We start from the raw sequence: 10,368 nt of genomic DNA on the forward strand, positions 1-10,368 counted from the left end.
GTTTAAGGGTGTCGTCGATGACTCAAGCACAAAGACAGCATTACCGGTCTTTTTGTGAGACTGTTTAGTGGCACCTTTAGTCTGACTCGACATCAACACACACACACACACACGGATGAATAAACCAACGTCATCTGGGCCTGACTGGACTATACACCATCGCGTGTGTGTGTTATGCAACCTTAAAGTGGCATTGTGTTGGTGCCAAGGCCCCTTACACACATGGGCCCCTTCCTTTAACAAGGCATAGAGGGGAAGACGGGCCACTCCACTCTCAATGGGACACACACACACACACACACACTATGAGGCTTCCTCCAATCCAGTGCCATCCATAGTGTCAACAGGGAAAGGGTCCAGGAGAGAACCTCCAGTAGGCTTCCATACCCTGCTCATCTCTCTCTACCTCACTGTCTCTGTCTCTACCTCACTGTCTCTGTCTCTCTGTCTGTCTCTCTGTCTGTCTTTCTGTCTCTCTCTCTCTGTCTCTCTCTGTCTCTCTGTCTGTCTCTGTCTGTCTCTCTCTCTCTCTCTCTCTCTCTCTCTCTGTCTGTCTGTCTCTCTCTCTCTCTCTCTCTCTCTCTACATCACTGTATCTGTCTCTGTCTCTGTCTGTCTCTGTCTCTCTCTACCTAACTGTCTCTGTCTCTGTCTCTCTCACTCTCTCTATTCCTCTCCCTCTCAATTTCCACATTGATCCCTTTCCACACAAATTCACTCTTTTCTTCTCTCTCTCTCCCATACCCTTCTCCCTATTCTCTCTCTCGCTCTTTTCTCTCTCTCCCATACTCTTTCTCTCTCTCTCCCTCTCCCATACCCTTCTCTCTCTCTTCTCTCTCTCTCCCATACCCTTCTCTCTCTCTCTCCCATACCCTTCTCTCTCTCCCATACCCTTCTCTCTCTCTCTCTCTCTCTCTCTCCCATACCCTTCTCTCTCTCCCTCTCTCTCCCATACCCTTCTCTCTCTCTTCTCTCTCTCTCCCATACCCTTCTCTCTCTCTCTCCCATACCCTTCTGTCTCTCTTCTCTCTCTCTCTCCCATACCCTTCTCTCTCTTCTCTCTCTCCCATACCCTTCTCTCTCTCTCTCTCTCCCATACCCTTCTCTCTTCTCTCTCTCTCCCATACCCTTCTCTCTCTCTTCTCTCTCTTTCCCATACCCTTCTGTCTCTTCTTCTTCTCTCTTGGTCTGGACTACACCTACTATTGACTGAGAAACAGAAGCAGTGCATATCAGGCTGATGGGTAAGATTGACCATAATGCGAATTACTTCACCATCACTTTACCATCACTTTACCCATCACTTTAACCATCACTTTAACCATCACTTTAACCATCACTTCACCATCACTTCACCATCACTTCACCATCACTTCAACCATCACTTTAACCATCACTTCACCATCACTTTAAGCATCACTTTAACCATCACTCCACCATCAATTTACAATCACTTTACCATCACTTCACCATCACTTCACCATCACTTTAACCATCACTTTAAGCATCACTTTAACCATCACTTCACCATCACTTCACCATCACTTTACCATCACTTTAACCATCACTTCACCATCACTTCACCTAGTCCAGTATGATTGTCCTCCATGTGGTCTTCAGATGGCTGTAGAGCCCGATCCAGGTGGGTCGTCAGATGGCTGTAGAGGCCGATCCTGGTTGGCTTCTGATGGCTGTAGAGGCCGATCCAGGTTGGTATTCAGATGGCTGTAGAGGCCGATCCAGGTTGGTATTCAGATGGCTGTAGAGGCCGATCCAGGTGGGTCGTCAGATGGCTGTAGAGGCCGATCCTGGTTGGCTTCTGATGGCTGTAGAGGCCGATCCAGGTGCGTCTTCAGATGGCTGTAGAGGCCGATCCAGGTGGGTCTTCAGATGGCTGTAGAGAACCGATCCAGGTGGGTCTTCAGATGGCTGTAGAGAACCGATCCAGGTGGGTCTTCAGATGGCTGTAGAGGCCGATCCAGGTGTGTCTTCAGATGGCTGTAGAGACCGATCCAGGTGTGTCTTCAGATGGCTGTAGAGACCGATCCAGGTGGGTCTTCAGATGGCTGATATCGACCGATCCAGGTGGGTCTTCAGATGGCTGTAGAGGCCGATCCTGGTTGGCTTCTGATGGCTGTAGAGCCCGATCCAGGTGGGTCTTCCAATGGATGTGGAGACCGATCCTGGATGGCTTCTGATGGCTGTAGAGGCTGATCCAGGAGACAAATATTTTGGTGCCGTTTGGGCAGGGGTGAGTGCTGGTTGGGCTTTCCTGTTGAAAGATTCTCTCTATGTGTCGCTGCCCCGATGAACATATATTTGGTGGAGTGAAGCCCCAACATGGATGTTTTTGTCTGTTTAGTGCAGTGTCCTCCCAGCAGTGTCTGTTTAGTGCAGTGTCCTCCCAGCAGTGTCTGTTTAGTGCAGTGTCCTCCCAGCTGTGCCGGTTTAGTGCAGTGTCCTCCCAGCTGTGCTGGTTTAGTGCAGTGTCCTCCCAGCTGTGCCGGTTTAGTGCAGTGTCCTCCCAGCTGTGCTGGTTTAGTGCAGTGTCCTCCCAGCTGTGCTGGTTTAGTGCAGTGTCCTCCCAGCTGTGCCGGTTTAGTGCAGTGTCCTCCCAGCTGTGCTGGTTTAGTGCAGTGTCCTCCCAGCTGTGCCGGTTTAGTGCAGTGTCCTCCCAGCTGTGCTGGTTTAGTGCAGTGTCCTCCCAGCTGTGCTGGTTTAGTGCAGTGTCCTCCCAGCTGTGCTGGTTTAGTGCAGTGTCCTCCCAGCTGTGCTGGTTTAGTGCAGTGTCCTCCCAGCTGTGCTGGTTTAGTGCAGTGTCCTCCCAGCTGTGCTGGTTTAGTGCAGTGTCCTCCCAGCTGTGCTGGTTTAGTGCAGTGTCCTCCCAGCTGTGCCGGTTTAGTGCAGTGTCCTCCCAGCTGTGCCGGTTTAGTGCAGTGTCCTCCCAGCTGTGCCGGTTTAGTGCAGTGTCCTCCCAGCTGTTGGAGGTGATGTGGAATTTCTTATGTTTTTCTTATTTCATACTGTCTTTGCGGCTTTTATTTTGCTCGCCTGGGAGGACGCGACCCGTTTCGGGAGGTGTGAGTTGGGCATCCGGATGACATGGTCTGTCCATGGGTGTTGGTGTTGTGTTATAGTTGTGGTGATGCTGTTTCCAGTATGTGCTGGTACTGCGTTAGCCAGGATCCAGTATGTGCTGGTACTGCGTTAGCCAGGTTCCAGTATGTGCTGGTACTGCGTTAGCCAGGTTCCAGTATGTGCTGGTACTGCATTAGCCAGGTTCCAGTATGTGCTGGTACTGCGTTAGCCAGGTTCCAGTATGTGCTGGTACTGCGTTAGCCAGGTTCCAGTATGTGCTGGTACTGCGTTAGCCAGGTTCCAGTATGTGCTGGTACTGCGTTAGCCAGGTTCCAGTATGTGCTGGTACTGCGTTAGCCAGGTTCCAGTATGTGCTGGTACTGCGTTAGCCAGGTTCCAGTATGTGCTGGTACTGCGTTAGCCAGGTTCCAGTATGTGCTGGTACTGCGTTAGCCAGGTTCCAGTATGTGCTGGTACTGCGTTAGCCAGGTTCCAGTATGTGCTGGTACTGCGTTAGCCAGGATCCAGTATGTGCTGGTACTGCGTTAGCCAGGTTCCAGTATGTGCTGGTACTGCGTTAGCCAGGTTCCAGTATGTGCTGGTACTGCGTTAGCCAGGTTCCAGTATGTGCTGGTACTGCGTTAGCCAGGTTCCAGTATGTGCTGGTACTGCGTTAGCCAGGTTCCAGTATGTGCTGGTACTGCGTTAGCCAGGTTCCATTATGTGCTGGTACTGCGTTAGCCAGGTTCCAGTATGTGCTGGTACTGTGCCGGCCGCCCAACAACTTGCCCGCTTGACCCTATCCCTCCTCTCTTCTCCAGACCATTTCCGGAGACCTTCTCCCTTACCTCACCTCGCTCATCAACTCATCCCTGACCGCTGGCTACGTCCCTTCCGTCTTCAAGAGAGCGAGAGTTGCACCCCTTCTGAAAAAACCTACACTCGATCCCTCCGATGTCAACAACTACAGACCAGTATCCCTTCTTTCTTTTCTCTCCAAAACTCTTGAACGTGCCGTCCTTGGCCAGCTCTCCCGCTATCTCTCTCAGAATGACCTTCTTGATCCAAATCAGTCAGGTTTCAAGACTAGTCATTCAACTGAGACTGCTCTTCTCTGTATCACGGAGGCGCTCCGCACTGCTAAAGCTAACTCTCTCTCCTCTGCTCTCATCCTTCTAGAACTATCGGCTGCCTTCGATACTGTGAACCATCAGATCCTCCTCTCCACCCTCTCCGAGTTGGGCATCTCCGCGCGGCCCACGCTTGGATTGCGTCCTAACTGACAGGTCGCTCCTACCAGGTGGCGTGGCGAGAATCTGTCTCCTCGCGCGCGCTCTCACCACTGGTGTCCCCCAGGGCTCTGTTCTAGGCCCTCTCCTATTCTCGCTATACACCAAGTCACTTGGCTCTGTCATAACCTCACATGGTCTCTCCTATCATTGCTATGCAGACGACACACAATTAATCTTCTCCTTTCCCCCTTCTGATGACCAGGTGGCGAATCGCATCTCTGCATGTCTGGCAGACATATCAGTGTGGATGACGGATCACCACCTCAAGCTGAACCTCGGCAAGACGGAGCTGCTCTTCCTCCCGGGGAAGGACTGCCCGTTCCATGATCTCGCCATCACGGTTGACAACTCCATTGTGTCCTCCTCCCAGAGCGCTAAGAACCTTGGCGTGATCCTGGACAACACCCTGTCGTTCTCAACTAACATCATGGCGGTGGCCCGTTCCTGTAGGTTCATGCTCTACAACATCCGCAGAGTACGACCCTGCCTCACACAGGAAGCGGCGCAGGTCCTAATCCAGGCACTTGTCATCTCCCGTCTGGATTACTGCAACTCGCTGTTGGCTGGGCGCCGCAGCCCGTCTGGTGTTCAACCTTCCCAAGTTCTTTCACGTCACCCCGCTCCTCCGCTCTCTCCACTGGCTTCCAGTTGAAGCTCGCATCCGCTACAAGACCATGGTGCTTGCCTACGGAGCTGTGAGGGGAACGGCACCGCAGTACCTCCAGGCTCTGATCAGGCCCTACACCCAAACAAGGGCACTGCGTTCATCCACCTCTGGCCTGCTCGCCTCCCTACCACTGAGGAAGTACAGTTCCCGCTCAGCCCAGTCAAAACTGTTCGCTGCTCTGGCCCCCCAATGGTGGAACAAACTCCCTCACGACGCCAGGACAGCGGAGTCAATCACCACCTTCCGGAGACACCTGAAACCCCACCTCTTCAAGGAATACCTAGGATAGGATAAAGTAATCCTTCTCACCCCCCCCCTTAAATGATTTAGATGCACTATTGTAAAGTGGCTGTTCCACTGGATGTCAGAAGGGGAATTCACCAATTTGTAAGTCGCTCTGGATAAGAGCGTCTGCTAAATTACTTAAATGTAAATGTAAATGTAAATGCAGTATGTGCTGGTACTGCGTTAGCCAGGTTCCAGTACTTTTTGGCTGGTAGAGCAGGGCTTACCAAACGTTTTCACTCAGGCCACCCTTCCAGCATTGGGGAACATGCCACTCCCTGCGCCCGCAGATGAGTCAGATGAGGTCCTTTATCAACTGACCCTGAGTCAGATTAAATCCTTTATCTACTGACCCAGAGTCAGATGAGGCCCTTTATCTACTGACCCAGAGTCAGATGAAGTCCTTTATCTACTGACCCAGAGTCAGATGAAGTCCTTTATCTACTGACCCAGAGTCAGATTAAATCCTTTATCTACTGACCCAGAGTCAGATGAAGTCCTTTATCTGCTGACCCAGAGTCAGATGAGGCCCTTTATCTACTGACCCAGAGTCAGATGAAGTCCTTTATCTACTGACCCAGAGTCAGATGAAGTCCTTTATCTACTGACCCAGAGTCAGATGAGGCCCTTTATCTACTGACCCAGAGTCAGATGAAGTCCTTTATCTACTGACCCAGAGTCAGATGAGGTCCTTTATCTACTGACCCAGAGTCAGATGAGGCCCTTTATCTACTGACCCAGAGTCGGGTGGTCTCCTTTATCTAATGACCCAGAGTCAGATGAGGTCCTTTATCTACTGACCCAGAGTCAGATGAGGCCCTTTATCTACTGACCCAGAGTCGGGTGGTCTCCTTTATCTAATGACCCAGAGTCAGATGAGGCCCTTTATCTAATGACCCAGAGTCAGATGAGGTCCTTTATCTACTGACCCAGAGTCAGATGAGGCCCTTTATCTATTGACCCAGAGTCGGGTGGTCTCCTTTATCTAATGACCCAGAGTCAGATGAGGCCCTTTATCTACTGACCCAGAGTCAGATGAGGTCCTTTATCTACTGACCCAGAGTCAGATGAAGCCATTTATCTACTGACCCAGAGTCAGATGAGGTCCTTTATCTACTGACCCAGAGTCAGATGAAGCCATTTATCTACTGACCCAGAGTCAGATGAGGTCCTTTATCTACTGACCCAGAGTCAGATGAAGTCCTTTATCTACTGACCCAGAGTCGGGTGGTCTCCTTTATCTACTGACCCAGAGTCAGATGAGGCCCTTTATCTACTGACCCAGGGTCAGATGAGGCTCCTTTATCTACTGACCCAGAGTCAGATGAGGTCCTTTATCTACTGACCCAGAGTCAGATGAGGCCCTTTATCTACTGACCCAGAGTCAGATGAGGTCCTTTATCTACTGACCCAGAGTCAGATGAAGCCATTTATCTACTGACCCAGAGTCAGATGAGGTCCTTTATCTACTGACCCAGAGTCAGATGAAGCCATTTATCTACTGACCCAGAGTCAGATGAGGTCCTTTATCTACTGACCCAGAGTCAGATGAAGTCCTTTATCTACTGACCCAGAGTCGGGTGGTCTCCTTTATCTACTGACCCAGAGTCAGATGAGGCCCTTATCTACTGACCCAGGGTCAGATGAGGCCCTTTATCTACTGACCCAGAGTCAGATGAGGTCCTTTATCTACTGACCCAGAGTCAGATGAGGCCCTTTATCTACTGACCCAGAGTCAGATGAGGTCCTTTATCTACTGACCCAGAGTCAGATGAAGTCCTTTATCTACTGACCCAGAGTCAGATGAAGTCCTTTATCTACTGACCCAGAGTCAGATGAGGCCCTTTATCTACTGACCCAGAGTCAGATGAGGTCCTTTATCTACTGACCCAGAGTCAGATGAAGCCATTTATCTACTGACCCAGAGTCAGATGAGGTCCTTTATCTACTGACCCAGAGTCAGATGAAGTCCTTTATCTACTGACCCAGAGTCGGGTGGTCTCCTTTATCTACTGACCCAGAGTCAGATGAGGCCCTTTATCTACTGACCCAGAGTCAGATGAGGTCCTTTATCTACTGACACCGATCAGATGAGGTCCTTTATCTACTGACCCAGAGTCAGATGAGGTCCTTTATCTACTGACCCAGAGTCAGATGAAGTCCTTTATCTCCAGGATACCAGTTTTATGTCTCTGCGTCTAGTATAAAGTAAGTTAGAGGTAGTTTCGCGAGACAATGCTAACTAGCGTTAGCATAACGACTGGAAGTCTATGATACCTGCTAGCATGCTAGTAGATACCCATAGACTTCCAATCATTGCTCTCTCGCTATTATTTATTAACTCAATCAGGGGTTTCATCTTAATCTTGAAAGTTGTCATTTATAAATGTGCATTGGCAGATTCTCATGTCATGTCATTGCAGATATATTTTTTTAAATGTATTTATTTTTTTAACCTTTAACCAGGTAGGTTAGTTGAGAACAAGTTCTCATTTACAACTGTGACCTGGCCAAGATAAAGCAAAGCAGTTCGACACATACACCAACACAGAGTTACACATGGAATAAACAAACATACAGTCAATAATACATTAGAAAAGGTCTATATACAGTGTGTGCAAATGAGGTGAGATCAGGGAGGTGAGGCAATAAATTAGGCCATAGTGGTGAAGTAATAGCAATAGCAATTATAGCAATTAAACACTGGAGTGATAGATACGCAGAAAATGAATGTGCAAGTAGAGATACTGGGGTGCAAAGGAGCAAAATCAATAAATAAATACAGTATGGGGATGAGGTAGTTGGATGGGCTGTTTACAGATTGGATATGTACAGGTGCAGTGATCTGTGAGCTGCTCTGACAGCAGTTGCTTGAAGTTAGTGACCAGTGAGATATACCTGCTGGAGCGCGTGCTATGGGTGGGTGCTGCTATGGTGACCAGTGATCTGAGATAAGGTGGGGCTTTACCTAGCAGAGACTTGTAGATGACCTGGAGCCAGTGGGTTTGGCGACGAGTATGAAGCGAGGGCTAGCCAACGAGAGCGTACAGGTCGCAGTGGTGGGTAGTATATGGGGTTTTGGTGACAAAACGGATGGCACTGTGATAGACTGCATCCAGTTTGCTGAGTAGAGTGTTGGAGACTATTTTGTAAATGACATTGCCAAAGTCGAGGATCGGTAGGATAGTCAGTTTTATGAGGGTGTGTTTGGCAGCATGAGTGAAGAATGCTTTGTTGCGAAATAGGAAGCCAATTCTAGATTTAATTTTGGATTGGAGATGCTAAATGTTGGTCTGGAAGGGGAGTTTACAGTCTAACCAGACACCTAGGTATTTGAAGTTGTCCACATATTCTAAGTCAGAACCATCCAGAGTAGTGATGTTGGACAGGCGGGCAGGTGCGGGCAGCTATCGGTTGAAGAGCATGCATTTAGTTTTACTTGTATTTAAGAGCAATTGGAGGCCACGGAAGGAGAGTTGTATGGCATTGAAGCTTGCCTGGAGGGTTGTTAACACAGTGTCCAAAGACGGGCCAGAAGTATAGAGAATGGTGTCTTCTGCGTAGAGGTGGATAAAATAATCACCAGCAGCAAGAGCAACATCATTGATGTATACAGAGAAGAGAGTTGGCCCAAGAATTGAACCCTGTGGCACCCCGTAGAGACTGCCAGAGGTCCGGACAACAGGCCCTCCGATTTGACACACTGAACTCTATCAGAGAAGTAGTTGGTGAAAGAGGCGAGGCAGTCATTTGAGAATTCAAGGCTGTTGAGTCTGCCAATAAGAATGTTGTGATTGACAGAGTCGAAAGCCTTGGCCAGGTCGATGAATACGGCTGAACAGTAATGTTTCTTATCGATGGCGGTTATGATATCGTTTAGGACCTTGAGCGTGGCTGAAGTGCACCCATGTCCAGCTCGGAAACCAGATTGCATAGCGGAGAAGGTACGGTGGGATTCGAAATGGTCGGTGATCTGTTTGTTAACTTGGCTTTCGAAGACCTTAGAAAGGCAGGGTAGGATAGATATAGGTCTGTAACAGTTTGGGTCTAGAGTGTCTTCCCCTTTGAAGTGGGGGATGACCGGGGCAGTTTTCTAATCTTTGGGGATTTCAGACGATACGAAGGAGAGGTTGAACAGGCTAGTAATAAGGATTGCAGCAGTTTCGGCAGATAATTTTAGAAAGAGAGGGTCCAGATTGTCTAGCCCGGCTGATTTGTAGGGGTCCAGATTTTGCAACTCTATGGGGAGGAGTGCAGGGCAGTTGACCGGGGTAGGGGTAGCCAGGTGGAAAGCCATAGAGAAATGCTTCTTGAAATTCTCAATTATCGTGGCTTCATCGGTAGTGACAGTGTTTCCTAGCCTCAGTGCAGTGGGCAGCTGGGAGGAGATGCTCTTATTCTCCATGGACTTTACAGACCTTACAGAGTGAACTCGAACCTTAGCCATTCGGAATGAATGCTTAAACTTAAATTTTAGTTTCATTTTCGCAGAGTTTGACTGACTGCTAAGATTTGGCACCACATGGCATAATTATGTTACTGTAGTTTAAGCATTCGGTTGTGCTGTACACAATATCATTAAGTAGCCTTAACCACTAGCATGGTGGTGGTAAATGTTGTTTTATAAAAAAGGAAGCATATTTTCTCCGTTTTTGTCCATCTTCTCCACATTAAATCGAGTGGATTTTTTTTTTAGCCTTTATTTAACTTGGCAAGTCAGTTAAGAACACATTCTTATTTACAATGACGGCCTACCAAAAGGCAAAAGGCCTCCTGCAGGGTCGGGGGGCTGGGATTAAAAATTAAAATATATATAAAATATGTAAATCAAAGCCTTTGTAGCAGAGAATGTTTTATATACTCCACGGGGACATCTATCAGTAAATATCCTGTTGGATCCACATGTTTTATATACAAACTGTCCACGGAGGACATCTATCAGTAAATATCCTGTTGGATCCACATGTTTTATATACAAACTGTCCACGGAGGACACCAGTATCGCTGGCTGCTTGGTACTACATTCCCTTTGGATGGTAAGATGAA

General features: G+C 48.6%; 1 pseudogene; it reads left to right on the plus strand.

The window, feature by feature from the left end:
• Positions 1-634: 634 nt before the first annotated feature.
• Positions 635-10,368, plus strand: part of LOC135506276 (serine/threonine-protein kinase Sgk1-like) — a 20,716-nt pseudogene continuing 10,982 nt past the window's right edge.

The sequence above is a fragment of the Oncorhynchus masou genome, chromosome 19 (assembly GCF_036934945.1).
Source record: "Oncorhynchus masou masou isolate Uvic2021 chromosome 19, UVic_Omas_1.1, whole genome shotgun sequence".
Classification (NCBI taxonomy): Eukaryota; Metazoa; Chordata; class Actinopteri; order Salmoniformes; family Salmonidae; genus Oncorhynchus; species Oncorhynchus masou.